This window comes from Arachis stenosperma, chromosome 2, assembly GCF_014773155.1.
Source record: "Arachis stenosperma cultivar V10309 chromosome 2, arast.V10309.gnm1.PFL2, whole genome shotgun sequence".
NCBI lineage: Eukaryota > Viridiplantae > Streptophyta > Magnoliopsida > Fabales > Fabaceae > Arachis > Arachis stenosperma.
In genome coordinates, this window is record NC_080378.1 from 54,327,165 (window position 1) to 54,345,227 (window position 18,063).

Genomic DNA, 18,063 nt, shown 5'->3' on the forward strand with positions numbered 1-18,063 from the left:
CAAAACTGCAAGTTTCATGGACTTCCATCAGAAGATCCCTATCAGTTTTTAACTGAGTTCTTGCAGATCTGTGAGACTGTAAAGATGAATGGAGTAGATCCTGAAGTTTACAGGCTCATGTTTTTCCCTTTTGCTATAAGAGACAGAGCTAGAACATGGTTGGATTCACAACCTAAAGATAGCCTGGACTCCTGGGATAAGCTGGTCACGGCCTTCTTGGCTAAGTTCTTTCCTCCTCAAAGGCTGAGCAAGCTTAGAGTGGATGTTTAGACCTTCAAACAAAAAGATGGTGAATCCCTCTATGAAGCTTGGAAAAGATACAAACAGATGACCAAAAGATGTCCTTCTGACATGTTTTCAGAATGGACCATGATAGATATATTCTATTATGGTCTATCTGAGTTCTCTAAGATGTCATTGGACCATTCTGCAGGTGGATCCATTCACCTAAAGAAAACGCCTGTAGAAGCTCAAGAACTTATTGACATGGTTGCAAATAACCAGTTCATGTACACTTCTGAGAGGAATTCTGTGAATAATGGGACGCCTCAAAGGAAGGGAGTTCTTGAAATTGATGCTCTGAATGCCATATTGGCTCAGAACAAAGTGTTGACTCAGCAAGTCAACATGATTTCTCAAAGTCTAAATGGATGGCAAAATGCATCCAACAGTACTAAAGAGGCATCTTCTGAAGAAGAAGCTTATGATCCTGAGAATCCTGCAATGGTAGAGGTAAATTACATGGGTGAACCTTATGGAAATACCTATAATTCATCACGGAGAAATCATCCGAATTTCTCATGGAAGGATCAACAAAAGCCTCAACAAGGCTTTAATAATGGTAGAAGAAATAGGCTCAGCAATATCAAGCCTTATCCATCATCTTCTCAGCAACAGACAGAGAATTATGAACAGAATACCTCTAACTTAGCAAATTAGTCTCTGATCTGTCTAAGGCCACTTTAAGTTTCTTAAATGAAACAAGGTCCTCCATCAGAAATCTGGAGGCACAAGTGGGCCAGCTGAGTAAGAAAATCACTGAAACCCCTTGGTGCGCGAAATTGTGAACTATACTTTTTCACAACTCTCATAATCCCTGGTAATGGCTCCAAAAACTTGGTGCGCTCAATACCATGGCATTACACAACTTCGCACAACTAACCAGCAAGTGCACTGGGTCGTCTAAGTAATAAACCTTACGTGAGTAAGGGTCGATCCCACAGAGATTGTTAGTATTGAAGCAAGCTATGGTCATCTTGTAAATCTTAGTCAGGCAAACTCAGATATATATGGTGATGAACGAAAATAACATAAAAGATAAAGATAGTGATACTTATGTAATTCATTGGTAGGAACTTCAGATAAGCGCATGAAGATGCCTTCCCTTCCGTCTCTCTGCTTTCCTACTGTCTTCATCCAATCCTTCTTACTCCTTTCCATGGCAAGCTCGTGTAGGGTCTCACTGTTGTCAGCAGCTACCTCCCCTCCGCGCAGTGAAAGCTAATGCACACACTCTGTCACAGTGCTGCCAATCACCGGTGTGGTTCCCTCCCCTACTGGAATAGAATAACTCTTTTGCGTCTGTCACTAACGCCCAGTAGGTTACAGGTTTGAAGCACGTCACAGTTATTCAATCATTGAATCCTACTCAGAATACCACAGACAAGGTTAGACCTTCCGGATTCTCTTGAATGCTGCCATCAGTTCTTGCCTATACCACGAAGACTCTGATCTCACGGAATGGTTGGCTCGTTTGTCAGGCGAGCACTCGGTTGTCAGGCGATCAACCATGCATCGTGCAATCAGGAATCCAAGATATTCACCAAGCCTCAAATGCTTGTAGAACAAGAGTGGTTGTCAGTCACTTTGTTCATGAGTGAGAATGGTGATGGGCGTCAATCATCACCTTCATCATGTTGAAGAACAAGTGATATCTTGGATAAAGAACAAGCGGAATTTGAATGAAAGAACAATAGTAATTGCATTAATACTCGAGGTACAGCAGAGCTCCACACCTTAATCTATGGTGTGTAGAAACTCCACTGTTGAAAATACATAAGCATAAGGTCTAGGCATGGCCGAATGGCCAGCCTCCCAATGATCTAAGAACTAAAATGTCCAAAGATGATCTAGAGATCTAAAAGTGATCAAAAGATTTAAAAGTGATCAAAAGATTTAAAAGTGATCAAAAGATTTCTATACAATAGTAAAAGGTCCTACTTATAAGAAACTAGTAGCCTAGGGTGTACAGAAATGAGTAAATGACATAAAAATCCTCTTCCGGGCCCACTTGGTGTGTGCTTGGGCTGAGCAATGAAGCAATTTCGTGTAGAGACTCTTCTTGGAGTTAAACGCCAGCTTTGGTGCCAGTTTGGGCGTTTAACTCCCATTTGGGTGCCAGTTCCAGCGTTTAACGCTGGGATTCCTTGAGGTGACTTTGAACGCCGGTTTGGGCCATCAAATCTTGGGCAAAGTATGGACTATTATATATTGCTGGAAAGCCCAGGGTGTCTACTTTCCAACGCCGTTGAGAGCGCGCCAATTGGGCTTCTGTAGCTCCAGAAAATCCGCTTCGAATGCAGGGAGGTCAGAATCCAACAGCATCTGCAGTCCTTTTTGGTCTCAGGATCAGATTTTTGCTCAGGTCCCTCAATTTCAGCCAGAAAATACCTGAAATCACAGAAAACACACAAACTCATAGTAAAGTCCAGAAAAGTGAATTTTAATTAAAAACTAATAAAAATATACTAAAAACTAACTATATCATATCAAAAACATACTAAAAACAATGCCAAAAAGTATACAAATTATCCGCTCATCACAACACCAAACTTAAATTGTTGCTTGTCCTCAAGCAACTGAAAATCAAATAAGATAAAAAGAGGAGAATATGCAATGAATTCCAAAAACATCTGTGAAGATCAGTATTAATCAGATGAGCGGGGCTTTTAACTTTTTGCTTCCGAACAGTTTTGGCATCTCACTCTATCCTTTGAAATCCAGAATGGTTGGCTTCTTTAGGAACTTAGAATCCAGATAGTGTTAATGATTCTCTTAGTAAAGTATGATGATTCTTGAACATAGCTATTTACTGAGTCTTGGCTGTGGCCCAAAGCACTCTGTCTTCCAGTATTACCACCGATACATACATGCCACAGACACATAATTGGGTGAACCTTTTCAGATTGTGACTCAGCTTTGCTAAAGTCCCCAATTAGAGGTGTCCAGGGTTCTTAAGCACACTCTTATTGCCTTGGATCACAACTCTTATTCCTTTCTCTTTTTTTTTCGTTTTTTTTTCGGTTTTTTTTTTTTTTGAAATGCTTTTTCTTGCTTCAAGAATCATTTTATTGATTTTTCAGATCCTCAGTAACATGTCTCCTTTTTCATCATTCTTTCAAGAGCCAACATTCATGAACCACAAATTCAAAAGACATATGCACTGTTTAAGCATACATTCAGAGAACAAAATATTGCCACCACATCAAAATAATTAAACTATTATAAAATTCAAAATTCATGCAATTCTTTCTTTTATCAATTAGGCACGTTTTTATTGAAGAAAGGTGATGGATTCATAGGACATTCATAACTTTAAGGCATAGACACTAAGACACTAATGATCATAAGACACAAACATGGATAAACATAAGCATTAAAATTCGAAAAACAGAAGAACAATAACAAGGAAATCAAAGAACGGGTCCACCTTAGTGATGGCGGCTCTTTCTTGCTCTTGAAGATCCTATGGAGTGCTTGAGCTCCTCAATGTCTCTTCCTTGTCTTTGTTGCTCCTCCCTCATGATTCTTTGATCTTCTCTAATTTCATGAAGGATGATGGAGTGTTCTTGATGCTCCACCCTCAGTTGTCCCATGTTGGAACTTAGTTCTCCTAGGGAGGTGTTTAGTTTCTCCCAATAGTTTTGTGGAGGAAAATTCATCCCTTGAGGAATCTCAGGGATCTCATGATGAGTGAGATCTCTTGTGTACTCCATCCTTTTCTTGGTGATGGGCTTGTCCTCATCAATGGGAATGTCTCCCTCTATGTCAACTCCAACTGAATAACAGAGGTGACAAATGAGATGAGGAAAGGCTAACCTTGCCAAGGTGGAGGTCTTGTCCGCCACCTTATAGAGTTCTTGGGCTATAACCTCATGAACCTCTATTTCTTCTTCAATCATGATACTATGGATCATGATGGCCCGGTCTATGGTAACTTTGGACCGGTTGCTAGTGGGGATGATTGAGCGTTGTATGAACTCTAACCATCCTCTAGCCACGGGCTTGAGGTCATGCCTTCTCAATTGGACCGGCTTTCCTCTTGAATCTTGCTTCCATTGTGCGCCCTCTTCACATATGACTGTGAGGACTTGGTCCAACCTTTGATCAAAGTTGACCCTTCTAGTGTAAGGATGCTCATCTCCTTGCATCATAGGCAAGTTGAACGCCACCCTCACACTCTCCGGACTAAAATCCAAGTATTTCCCCCGAACCATAGTGAGATAATTCTTTGGATTCGGGTTCACACTTTGGTCATGGTTCTTTGTGATCCATGCATTGGCATAGAACTCTTGAACCATCAAGATTCCGACTTGTTGAATGGGGTTGGTAAGAACTTCCCAACCTCTTCTTCGGATCTCATGGCGGATCTCCGGATATTCACCCTTTTTGAGTGAAAAGGGGACCTCGGAGATCACCTTCTTCAAGGCCACAACTTCATAGAAGTGGTCTTGATGCACCCTTGAGAGGAATCTATCCATCTCCCATGACTCGGAGGTGGAAGCTTTTGCCTTCCCTTTCCTCTTTTTAGAGGTTTCTCCGGCCTTGGATGCCATAAATGGTTATGGAAAAACAAAAAGCAACGCTTTTACCACACCAAACTTAAAATGTTTGCTCGTCCTCGAGCAAAAGAAGAAAGAAGAGAGTAGAAGAAGAAGAAATGAGGAAGAGGGAGATGGTGGTGTATTCGGCCAAGAAGGGGAAGAAAGGGTGTTTAGGTTTGTGAAATGAAGAGTTGAAGAAGGGTATTTATAGGAGAGAGGGGGGTAAAGGTTCGGCCATTATGGGTGGGTTTGGGAGGGAGAGTGGTTTGAATTTGAAGGGTGAGGTTGGTGGGGTTTATGAGGGATGGATGTGAGTGGTGAAGAGAAAGATGGGATTTGATAGGTGAGGGTTTTTGGGGAAGAGGTGTTGAGGTGATGGTGAATGGGGGAAGAAGAGAGAGAGTGATGGTAGGGTCCTGTGGGGTCCACAGATCCTGTAGTGTCAAGGAAAAGTCATCCCTGCACCAAATGTTGCTCAAAATCACGTTTTGAGCCATTTCTGGCGTTAAACGCCGGGCTGGTGCCCATTCCTGGCGTTTAACGCCAGGTTCTTGCCCTTTACTGGCGTTTAACGCCAGTCTGGTGCCTCTTTCTGGCGTTAACGCCCAGAATGGTGCCAGACTGGGCGTTAAACGCCCAACAGCTAGCATTACTGGCGTTTGAACGCCAGTTTCTTCTCCTCCAGGGTGTGCTGTTTTTCTTCCTGTTTTTCATTCTGTTTTTGCTTTTTTCATTGTTTTTGTGACTTCTTATGATCATCAACCTACAAAAAAGATAAAATAACAAAAGAAAATAATTAATTATAAAACATTGGGTTGCCTCCCAACAAGCGCTTCTTTAATGTCATTAGCTTGACAGAGGACTCTCATGGAGCCTCAGAAGTACTCAGAACCGTGTTGGAACCTCCCAACACCAAACTTAGAGTTTGAATGTGGGGTTTCAACACCAAACTTAGAGTTTGGTTGTAGCCTCCCAACACCAAACTTAGAGTTTGACTGTGGGGGCTCTGTTTGGCTCTGTTTTGAGAGAGCTCTTCATGCTTCCTCTCCATGATGACAGAGGGATATCCTTGGGCCTTAAACACCAAGGATTTTTCATTCACTTGAATGATTAACTCTCCTCTGTCAACATCAATCACAGCCTTTGCTGTGGCTAGGAAGGGTCTGCCAAGGATGATGGATTCATCCATGCACTTCCCAGTCTCTAGGACTATGAAATCAGTAGGAATGTACTGGTCTTCAACTTTAACCAGAACATCCTCTACAAGTCCATGGGCTTGTTTTCTTGAGTTGTCTGCCATCTCTAATGAGATTCTTGCAGCTTGCACCTCTAAGATCCCTAATTTCTCCATTACAGAGAGGGCATGAGGTTCACACTTGACCCTAAGTCACACAAGGCCTTCTTGAAGGTCATGGTGCCTATGGTACAAGGTATAGAAAACTTCCAGGATCCTGCTTCTTTGAGGCAGTTTCTGCCTAGACAAGTCATCCAGTTCTTTGGTGAGCAAGGGAGGTTCATCCTCCCAAGTCTCATTTCCAAATAACTTGTCATTTAGTTTCATGATTGCTCCAAGGTATTTAGCAACTTGCTCTTCAGTGACATACTCATCCTCTTCAGAGGAAGAATACTCATCAGAGCTCATGAATGGCAGAAGTAAGTCCAATGGAATCTCTATGGTCTCATTTTGAGCCTCAGATTCCCATTGTTCCTCATTGAGGAACTCAGAGGAGAGTGGTGCACGCCCACTGGGGTCTTTCTCAGTGGGTCTTCTTCCTCTCTTTCCTCTCCATATTCGGCCATGTTGATGGCCTTGCACTCTCCTTTTGGATTTTCTTCTGTATACTTGGGAGTACTAGGAGGGAGTTCAGTAATTTTCTTGCTCAGCTGTCCCACTTGTCCTTCCAAATTTCTGATGGAGGACCTTGTTTCATTCATGAAACTTTGAGTGGTCTTTATTAGATCAGAGACCATTGTTGCTAAGTCAGAAGTATTCTGCTTAGAACTCTCTGTCTGTTGCTGAGAAGATGATGGAAAAGGCTTGCCATTGCTAAACCTGTTTCTTCCACCATTATTGTTATTGAAACCTTGTTGAGGTCTCTCTTGATTCTTCCATGAGAGATTTGGGTGATTTCTCCATGAAGAATTATAGGTGTTTCCATAGGGTTCTCCTAGGTAATTCACCTCTTCCATGGAAGGGTTCTCAGGATCATAAGCTTCTTCCTCAGATGAAGCATCCTTAGTACTGTTTGGTGCATTTTGCATTCCAGACAGACTTTGAGAGATCAAATTGAATTGTTGAGTCAATATCTTGTTCTGAGCCAATATGGCACTCAGAGTGTCAATCTCAAGAACTCCTTTCTTCTGACTAGTCCCATTGTTCACAGGATTTCTTTCAGAAGTGTACATGAATTGGTTATTTGCAACCATTTCAATCAATTCTTGAGCTTCTGCAGGCGTCTTCTTCAGATGAAGAGATCCTCCAGCAGAGCTATCCAAAGACATCTTGGATAGTTCAGAGAGACCATCATAGAAAATACCTATGATGCTCCATTCAGAAAGCATGTCTGAAGGACATCTTCTGATTAATTGTTTGTATCTTTCCCAAGCTTCATAGAGGGATTCTCCATCCTTCTGTCTGAAGGTTTGGACTTCCACTCTAAGCTTACTCCATCTTTGTGGTGGAAAGAACTTTGCCAAGAAGGCATTGACTAGCTTTTCCCAAGAGTCCAGGCTTTCTTTAGGTTGAGAATCCAACCATATTCTAGCTCTGTCTCTTACAGCAAAAGGGAATAGCATCAGTCTGTAGACCTCAGGGTTAACCCCATTAGTCTTGACTGTGTCACAGATTTGCAAGAATTCAGCTAAGAACTGATGAGGATCTTCCATTGGAAGTCCATGGAACTTGCAATTCTGTTGCATTAGAGAAACTAATTGAGGCTTAAGCTCAAAGTTGTTTGCTCCAATGGCAGGGATAGAGATGCTTCTCCCATAAAAATCAGGAGTAGGTGCAGTGAAGTCACCCAGCACCTTCCTTGCATTGTTGGCATTATTGTTGTTTTCGGCTGCCATGTGTTCTTCTTCTTTGAAGAATTCGGTCAGGTCCTCTAAAGAGAGTTGTGCCTTGGCTTCTCTTAGCTTTCTCTTCAAGGTTCTCTCAGGTTCAGGGTCAGCTTTCAACAAAAATGCCTTTGTCTCTGCTCCTGCTCATATGAAAGAGAAGAGAAAAAGAAAATGTGGAATCCTCTATGTCACAGTATAGAGATTCCTTGAAGTGTCAGAGGAAAAGAGAAATAGTAAGAAGAAGGAGAAGAAGAATTCGAACTTTAATTAGATAGGGTTCGAATTGTGCATTTAGAAGGAGTGGTACTCCATAAATAGAAGGATGTGGGAAGGAGGGAAGAGAATTTTCGAAAATTCAATTAAAAATGTCAAAAACATTTTAAAAATTGATTGATAATTTTCGAAAATTCAAAGTGAAAAAGAAATCAAGTGATTTTTGAAAAAGATTTTGAAATTAGAAGTCAAAAAGATTTGATTGAAAACTATTTTGAAAAAGATGAGGTTAAAAAGTTTTGATTGAAAAGTTATGGTTTTAAAAAGATGTGATTAAGAAGATATGATTTGAAAACAATTTTAAAAGATATGATTTGAAAATAATTTTAAAAGATATGATTTTAAAATTAGTGACTTGCCTAACAAGAAAAGATATGATTCAAACATAAAACCTTCCTTAATAGAAAAGGCAAAAAATGTCCAATCAAATCATTAATTGTTAGTAAGTATCTTTGAAAAAGGAAAGAAATTGATTTTGAAAACATTTGATTGAAAAGATATGATTTGAAAAAGATTTGGTTTTGAAAAACTTTGAAAACTTGAAAAAAGATTGATTTGAAAACAAAATCTTCCCCCTAGCACCATCCTGGCGTTAAATGCCCAGAATGGTATACATTCTGGCGTTTAACGCCCAAAATGCTACCTCTTTGGGCGTTAAACGCCCAACCAGGTACCCTGGCTGGCGTTTAAACGCCAGTCTGCCTTCTTCACTGGGCATTTTTGAATGCTCAGCTTTTTTTGTATAATTCCTCTGCAGTATGTTCTGAATCTTCAATTCTTTGTATCATTGACTTGAAAAGACACAAATTAAAAATATTTTTGGATTTTTTTTTAATAATCAAAATGCAACAAGAATCAAATAACAATGCATGCAAGACACCAAACTTAGCAGTTTGTGTACTACTGACACTATATGAGACACATAAACACTCAAGCCAAAAGAATTCAAAGATCAGAGTAAGAAATCATCAAGAATTACTTGAAGATCCTTAAGACACATGAATGAATGCATGCAATTGACACCAAACTTAAGATGAGACATAGACTTAAGCAAGAAACAGCAAATATTTTTGGTTTTTTATGATTTTGTAATTTTTTTATGTTTTTCGAAAATTAAGTGGAAAAAGGTATCAAAATTCTTAATGAGAATTCCAGGAATCAGTGCAATGCTAGTCTAAGACTCCGGTCCAGGAATTAGACATGGCTTCACAGCCAGCCAAGCTTTCAAAGAAAGCTTCGGTCCAAAACACTAGACATGACCAAAGGTCAGCCAAGCCTTAGCAGATCACTGCTCCAAAAGCAAAATTGATGAAAATCAACAAGCTCTTGTGGTGATAAGTTGAAACCTCGGTCCAATCAGATTAGACATGGCTTTTCAGCCAGCCAGATTTCAACAAATCATCATGAAACTCTAGAATTCATCTTCAAGAATTTCGAAAAAAATAAATACCTAATCTAAGCAACAAGATGAACCGTCAGTTGTCCAAACTAGAACAATCCCAGGCATTGTTACCAAAAGCTTGCTCAAAACTTGAACAATCCCGGCAACGGCGCCAAAACTTGGTGCGCGAAATTGTGAACTATACTTTTTCACAACTCTCATAATCCCTGGTAATGGCTCCAAAAACTTGGTGCGCTCAATACCATGGCATTACACAACTTCGCACAACTAACCAGCAAGTGCACTGGGTCGTCCAAGTAATAAACCTTACGTGAGTAAGGGTCGATCCCACGGAGATTGTTAGTATTGAAGCAAGCTATGGTCATCTTGTAAATCTTAGTCAGGCAAACTCAGATATATGGTGATGAACGAAAATAACATAAAAGATAAAGATAGTGATACTTATGTAATTCATTGGTAGGAACTTCAGATAAGCGCATGAAGATGCCTTCCCTTCCGTCTCTCTGCTTTCCTACTGTCTTCATCCAACCCTTCTTACTCCTTTCCATGGCAAGCTCGTGTAGGGTCTCACTGTTGTCAGCAGCTACCTCCCCTCCGCGCAGTGAAAGCTAATGCACACACTCTGTCACAGTGCTGCCAATCACCGGTGTGGTTCCCTCCCCTACTGGAATAGAATAACTCTTTTGCGTCTGTCACTAACGCCCAGTAGGTTACAGGTTTGAAGCACGTCACAGTCATTCAATCATTGAATCCTACTCAGAATACCACAGACAAGGTTAGACCTTCGGGATTCTCTTGAATGCTGCCATCAGTTCTTGCCTATACCACAAAGACTCTGATCTCACGGAATGGTTGGCTCGTTTGTCAGGCGAGCACTCGGTTGTCAGGCGATCAACCATGCATCGTGCAATCAGGAATCCAAGAGATATTCACCAAGCCTCAAATGCTTGTAGAACAAGAGTGGTTGTCAGTCACTTTGTTCATGAGTGAGAATGGTGATGGGCGTCAATCATCACCTTCATCATGTTGAAGAACAAGTGATATCTTGGATAAAGAACAAGCGGAATTTGAATGAAAGAACAATAGTAATTGCATAATACTCGAGGTACAGCAGAGCTCCACACCTTAATCTATGGTGTGTAGAAACTCCACCGTTGAAAATACATAAGCATAAGGTCTAGGCATGGCCGAATGGCCAGCCTCCCAATGATCTAAGAACTAAAATGTCCAAAGATGATCTAGAGATCTAAAAGTGATCAAAAGATTTAAAAGTGATCAAAAGATTTAAAAGTGATCAAAAGATTTCTATACAATAGTAAAAGGTCCTACTTATAAGAAACTAGTAGCCTAGGGTGTACAGAAATGAGTAAATGACATAAAAATCCTCTTCCGGGCCCACTTGGTGTGTGCTTGGGCTGAGCAATGAAGCAATTTCGTGTAGAGACTCTTCTTGGAGTTAAACGCCAGCTTTGGTGCCAGTTTGGGCGTTTAACTCCCATTTGGGTGCCAGTTCCAGCGTTTAACGCTGGGATTCCTTGAGGTGACTTTGAACGCCGGTTTGGGCCATCAAATCTTGGGCAAAGTATGGACTATTATATATTGCTGGAAAGCCCAGGATGTCTACTTTCCAACGCCGTTGAGAGCGCGCCAATTGGGCTTTCGTAGCTCCAGAAAATCCGCTTCGAATGCAGGGAGGTCAGAATCCAACAGCATCTGCAGTCCTTTTTGGTCTCAGGATCAGATTTTTGCTCAGGTCCCTCAATTTCAGCCAGAAAATACCTGAAATCACAGAAAAACACACAAACTCATAGTAAAGTCCAGAAAAGTGAATTTTAATTAAAAACTAATAAAAATATACTAAAAACTAACTATATCATATCAAAAACATACTAAAAACAATGCCAAAAAGTATACAAATTATCCGCTCATCACCCCTCCTAGTACTCTCCCAAGCAATACTGAAGAAAATCCAAAAAGAGAGTGCAAGGCCATTGATATAATCAATATGGCTGAACCTAGAGAGGAAGGAGAGGACATGAATCCCAATGAGGAAGACCTCATGGGACGTCTCTCAAGCAAGAAGGAGTTCCCTATTGAGGACCCAAAGGAATCTGAGGCTCATATAGAGACCATAGAGATTCCATTAAACCTCCTTCTGCCATTCATGAGCTCTGAAGACTATTCTTCCTCTGAAGAGGATGAAGATGTAATTGGAGAGCAAGTTGCTCAATATCTAGGAGCCATCATGAAGCTAAATGCCAAGTTATTTGGTAATGAGAGAAACCATGAACAGCTTCTCTCAATGCAGAGTCAAACAGAGCCCCCACGGTCAAACTCTAAGTTTGGTGTTGGGAGGCCATAACCAAACTCTAAGTTTGGTGTTGAACCCCCACATTCAAACTCTAAGTTTGGTGTTGGGAGGTCCCAACAATGCTCTGAACATCTGTGAAGCTCCATGAGAGCTCACTGTCAAGCTATTGACATTAAAGAAGCGCTTATTGGGAGGCAACCCATTTTTTATTTATCTAATTTTATTTTTCTTTTATGTTTTATTAGGTTCATGATCATGTGGAGTCACGAAAAAAATATTAAAATTAAAAACAGAATCAAAAACAGCAGAAGAAAAATCACACCCTGGAGGAAGGACTTACTGGCGTTTAAACGCCAGTAAGGAGCATCTGGCTGGCGTTCAACGCCAGAACAGAGCATAGAGCTGGCGCTGAATGCCAGAAACAAGCATGGAACTGGCGTTCAACGCCAGAAACATGCTGCACATGGGCATTGAACGCCCAGAATATGCATCACCTCGGCGTTTAAACGCCAGAATTGTATGCAAAGGCGTTTTACATGCCTAATTGGTGTAGGGATGTAAATCCTTAACACCTCAGGATCTGTGGACCCCACAGGATCCCTACCTACCTCAACTCACCTTCTCCCTTCTTCCCGAATCACCTTAATCCCTCTTCCCCATCATCTCTTCACTACTCACATCCATCCATCCTTCCCACCCAAACCCACCCTACGTGGCCAAAACACAAACATCTCTCCCTCTCCCCCATATCTTCTTCTCCTTCTTCTATTCTTTCTTCTTTTGCTCGAGGGCGAGCAACATTCTAAGTTTGGTGTGGTAAAAGCATAGCTTTTTTGCTTTTCTTGCTTTTCCATAACCATTGATGGCATCTAAGGCCAGAGAAACCTCAAAAAAAAGAGAAAAGAAAGAGAAGATAAAAGAGAAGACAAAAGCTTCCACCTCTGAGTCATGGGAGATGGAGATATTCATCTCAAGGGTCCATAACTCAGTAGAAGAGCATTTGACTGCACATCAAGAGAGCATGAGAAATTCTTTCATCAAGAAATCCCTGAGATACCTCAGGGGATACATATTCCTCCACATAATTATTGGAAGCAACTAAGGATAAGAACACCAAAATCACTAGGGATCATGCAACAGAAGCAAGGAAGAGACATAAAGGAGCTCAAAAAGCACCATTGGACCTTCAAAAGGCGCCACCCTCACTAAGATTGGACTCATTCCTTAACTTCCTTGTTCTTATCTCTCTGTTTTTTAGTTTTTTATGTTATATGTTTATCTATGTTTTGTGTCTATACTTCATGATCATTAGTAGTTAGTAACTATGTCTTAAAGCTATGAATAATTCCATTAATCCTTCACCTCTCTTAAATGAAAATTGTTTTTAATTCAAAAGAACAAGAAGTACATAAATTTCAAAAATTGTCCTTGAATTTAGTTAATTATATTGATGTGGTGACAATACTTTTGTTTCTGAATGAATGCTTAAACAGTGCATATTTTTTATCTTGTTGTTTATGAATGTTAAAATTGTTGGCTCTTGAAAGAATGAAGAAAAAGAGAAATGTATTGATAATCTGAAAAAAATCATGAAATTGATTCTTGAAGCAAGAAAAGCAGTGAAAGAACAAGGCTTGCGAAAAAAAAGAAGAAAAGTGGCAAAAAAAATAGAAAGAAAAAGAAAAAGCAAGCAGAAAAAGCCAATAGCCCTTAAAACCAAAAGGCAAGGGTAAAAAGCATCCAAGGATTTGAGCATCAATGGATAGAAGGGCCCAAGGAAATAAAATCCAGGCCTAAGCGGCTAAATCAAGTTGTCCCTAACCATGTGCTTGTGTCATGAAGGCCCAAGTGAAAAGCTTGAGACTGAGTGGTTAAAGTCGTGATCCAAAGCAAAAAGAGTGTGCTTAAGAGCTCTGGACACCTCTAACTGGGGACTCTAGCAAAGCTGAGTCACAATCTGAAAAGGTTCACCCGGTCATGTGTCTGTGGCATTTGTGTATCCGGTGGTAATACTGGAAAACAAAGTGCTTAGGGCCACGGCCAAGACTCATAAAAGTAGCTGTGTTCAAGAATCAACATACTTAACTAGGAAAATCAATAACACTATCCGAAATTCTAAGTTCCTAGAGAAGCCAATCATTCTAAACTTCAAAGGAAAAAGTGAGATGCCAAAACTGTTTAGAAGCAAAAAGCTACAAGTCCCACTCATCTAATTAGAATTAATATTCATTGATATTTTGGGATTTATAGTATATTCTCTTTTTTTTATCCTAATTGATTTTCAGTTGCTTGGGGACAAGCAACAATTTAAGTTTGGTGTTGTGATGAGCGGATAATTTATACGCTTTTTGGCATTATTTTTAGGTAGTTTTTCTGTAAACCCTAGTAGCTAGTCTAGTATAAATAGGACATTTTACTATTATATTTTCATCTTTGGTCTCAGTTTTACATTATTCATCCTAGGAGACTATTGATTACATTTGGGGGCTGGCCATTCGGCCATGCCTGGACCTTCATCACTTATGTATTTTCAACGGTGGAGTTTCTACACACCATAGATTAAGGGTGTGGAGCTCTGTTGTACCTCAAGTTTCAATGCAAGTACTACTATTTTCTATTCAATTCGACTTATTCTTATTCTAAGATATTCGTTGCACGTCAACATGATGAATGTGATGATCCGTGACACTCATCATCATTCTCACCTATGAACGCGTGACTGGCAACCACTTCCGTTCTACCTTAGACCGGGCGCATATCTCTTGGATTCCTTAATCAGAATCTTCGTGGTATAAGCTAGAATTGATGGCGCCATTCATGGGAATCCGGAAAGTCTAGCCTTGCCTGTGGTATTCCGAGTAGGATTCCGGGATTGAATGACTGTGATGATTTTCAAACTCGCGATTGTTGGGCGTGATGACAAACGCAAAAGAATCAAGGGATTCTATTCCAACATGATCAAGAACTGACAGATAATTAGTCGTGCTGTGACAGAGCATTTGGACCATTTTCATTGAGAGGATGGGATGTAGCCATTGACAACGTTGATGCCCTACATACAGCTTGCCATGGAAAGGAGTAAGAAGGATTGGATGAAAGCAGTAGGAAAGTAGAGATTCAACAGGGACAAGCATCTCCATACACTTGTCTGAAATTTCCACCATTGAATTACATGAGTAACTCTATCTTTATTTTCTGTTTATTTTATTATTTTTATTTAAACCAATAATCTCTTAAATTAGTTAAATCCACCTGACTGGGATTTACAAGATGACCATAACTTGCTTCATAACAACAATCTCTGTGGGATCGACCCTTACTCATGTAAGGTATTTCTTGGACGACCCAGTACACTTGCTGGTTAGTTGTGCGGAGTTGTTACAAAGTGTGATTTATGTTTGAGAGCACTACCAAGTCTTTGGAGCCATTGTTAATGATCACAATTTCGCCCACCAGTTATTAATCCTCCTAGTCCAATATGTTGATTCTTGAACACAGCTACTTTATGAGTCTTGGCCGTGGCCCTAAGCACTTTGTTTTCCTGTATTACCACCGGATACATAAATGCCATAGACACATAACTGGGTGAACCTTTTCAGATTGTGACTCAGCTTTGCTAAAGTCCCCAGTTAGAGGTGTCCAGAGTTCTTAAGCACACTCTTTTGATTTGGATCACGACTTTAACCACTCAGTCTCAAGCTTTTCGCTTAGACCTTCATGGCACAAGCACATGGTTAGAGACAACTTGATTTAGCCGCTTAGGCCTGGATTTTATTTCCTTGGGCCCTCATATCCATTAATGCTCAAAGCCTTGGATCCTTTTTACCCTTGCCTTTTGGTTTAAAGGGCTATTAGCTTTTTCTGCTTGCTTTTTCTTTTTCTTTTCTCTCTTTTTTTTCGCCAATTTTTTTTACTGCTTTTTCTTGCTTCAAGAACTAATTTCATGATTTTTAGATTATCAATAACATTTCTCTTTGTTCATTATTCTTTCAAGAGCCAACAATTTTAACATTCATGAACAACAAGATAAAAAATATGCACTGTTCAAGCATTCATTCAAAGAACAAAAATGTTGCCACCACATCAAAATAATTAAACTAATTTCAAGATAAAATTTGAAATCCAAGTACTTCTTGTTCTTTTGTAATTAAGCACACTTTTCATTTAAGAGAGGTGAAGGATTCATTTATTCGTGGCTTTAAGGCATAGACACTAGTCACTAATGATCATGTAGTGAAGACACAAACATAGATAGAACATACAACCTAAAAATCGAAAACAGAAAAATAAATAGACAAGGAGATTAAGGAATGAGTCCACCTTAGTGAGGGTGGCGTCTTCCTCTTGAAGAACCAATGGTGCTCTTGAGCTCCTCTATGTCTCTTCGTTGCCTTTGTTGCTCCATCCCTAGTGATTTTGGTGCTCCCGATAGTTGTGTAGAGGAAAATGTATCCCTTGAGGTATCTCAGGGATTTTTTGATGAGGAAATTCCTCATGCTCTTGTTGAGGTCCATGAGTGGGCTCTCTTGATGTGCAGTCAAATGCTCTACTACTAAGTTATGGACCCTTGAGATGAATCTCTCCATCTCCCATGACTCAGAGGCGGAAGCTTTTGTCTTCCCTTTCCTCTTTCTAGAGGTTTCTCCGGCCTTAGGTGCTATAAATGGTTACAGAAAAATAAAAAGCAATGCTTTTGCCACACCAAACTTAAAATATTTGCTCGTCCTCGAGCAAAGAAGAAGGAAAGATGTAGAAGAAGAGAAAAATGGAGGAGATGGAGGGTGTATATGGTTCGGCCAAGAGGGGAAGAAGGTGTTTGTGATATGTGAAAATGAAGGTTTGAAGGGGGTATTTATAGAGAGAGTGGCCGAGTGGGTTGGGTTGGTTTGGGGAACAGATATGGAAGTGATTGGGAAAGTGTATATGGGGAAGAGTGTTATAGAAAGGTGTGAAGAGGAGAGAAAGTGAGTTGAGGTTGGTGGGGATCCTGTGGGGTCCACAGATCTTGAGGGGCCAAGGATTTCTCATCCCTGCTCATATTTGGCATTCAAAATGCCTTAGAGTGCAATTCTGGCGTTTAAACACTAGTCTGCTGGCCTGTTTTGGCGTTTAAACGCCAGCTTTCCTTCCTGTTCTGGCGTCTAAATGCCAGTTTGTTGCCCCATTATTGCGTTTAAACGCCAGTCTGGTGCCCTATTCTGGCGTTTAAATGCCCAGAAAGGTGCCAGATTGGGCGTTTAAACGCCCATTTTGCTGCCCTTACTGGCATTTAAACGCCAGTAAGTCCTTCCTCCAGGGTGTGCTATTTTCAATGCTGTTTTTGATTTTTTTTCTTTATTTTTGTAATTGTCTTTGTGACTTCACATGATCATCAACCTAAAAGAAAACAAAATAATATAGATAAAATTAAAATAAAATTAGGTTGCCTCCCAATAAGCTCTTCTTTAATGTCAATAGCTTGACAATGAGCTCTCATGGAGTCTCACAGATGATCAGAGTACACTTGAGATCTCTCAACACCATACTTAGAGTTTGGCTGTGGCCTCCCAACACCAAACTTAGAGTTTGAACGTGGGGGCTCTGTTTGACTCTGTATTGGGAGAAGCTCTTCATGCTTACTCTCCATGGTTACAGATGGAGAACCTTGAGTCTTTACTACAAGGCAATCTTCATTCATATGAAGGATTAACTCTCCTCTGTCACCATCAATCACAGCTCTTGCTGTGGCTAGGAAGGGTCTTCCAAGGATGATGGATTCATCCTTATCCCTCCTAGTGTCTAGGATTATGAAATCAGCAGGGAAGTAAAGGCTTTCAACCTTCACTAGCACGTCCTCTACTAGTCCATAAGCCTTTTTCATAGATTTATCTGCCATTTCCAATGAGAATTTGGTAGCCTGTACCTCATAGATTTCCAGTTTCTCCATTACAGAGGGTGGCATCATGTTTATCCCTGACTGATGCACGAAAACTTGTCTCTCAACAAATTTCCCTTCGGCAAGTATACCGAATTGTCGTCAAGTAAAAACTCACAATAGAGTGAGGTCGAATCCCACAGGGATTGATTGGTCAAGAAACTTTAGTTGGAAGAGTGTGCTAGTTGAGCTAAACAGAATGTAGTTGATATTGCAGGAAATTAAATGGCGGGAAAGTAAATTGCAGAAAATATAGTGCAGAATCTTAAATGGGGATTTG

At 40.3% G+C, this 18,063-nt stretch overlaps 2 non-coding genes across 2 annotated transcripts; one reads left to right on the forward strand and one right to left on the reverse strand.

Moving 5' to 3' along the window:
* Window positions 1-249: 249 nt before the first annotated feature.
* Window positions 250-353, reverse strand: LOC130964138 (small nucleolar RNA R71). Its single transcript, XR_009080246.1, has one exon. It is a non-coding gene; the product is annotated as a small nucleolar RNA R71 (small nucleolar RNA).
* A 7,026-nt stretch (window positions 354-7,379) lies between these two features.
* Window positions 7,380-7,487, forward strand: LOC130964281 (small nucleolar RNA R71). Its single transcript, XR_009080382.1, has one exon. It is a non-coding gene; the product is annotated as a small nucleolar RNA R71 (small nucleolar RNA).
* Window positions 7,488-18,063: the final 10,576 nt, after the last annotated feature.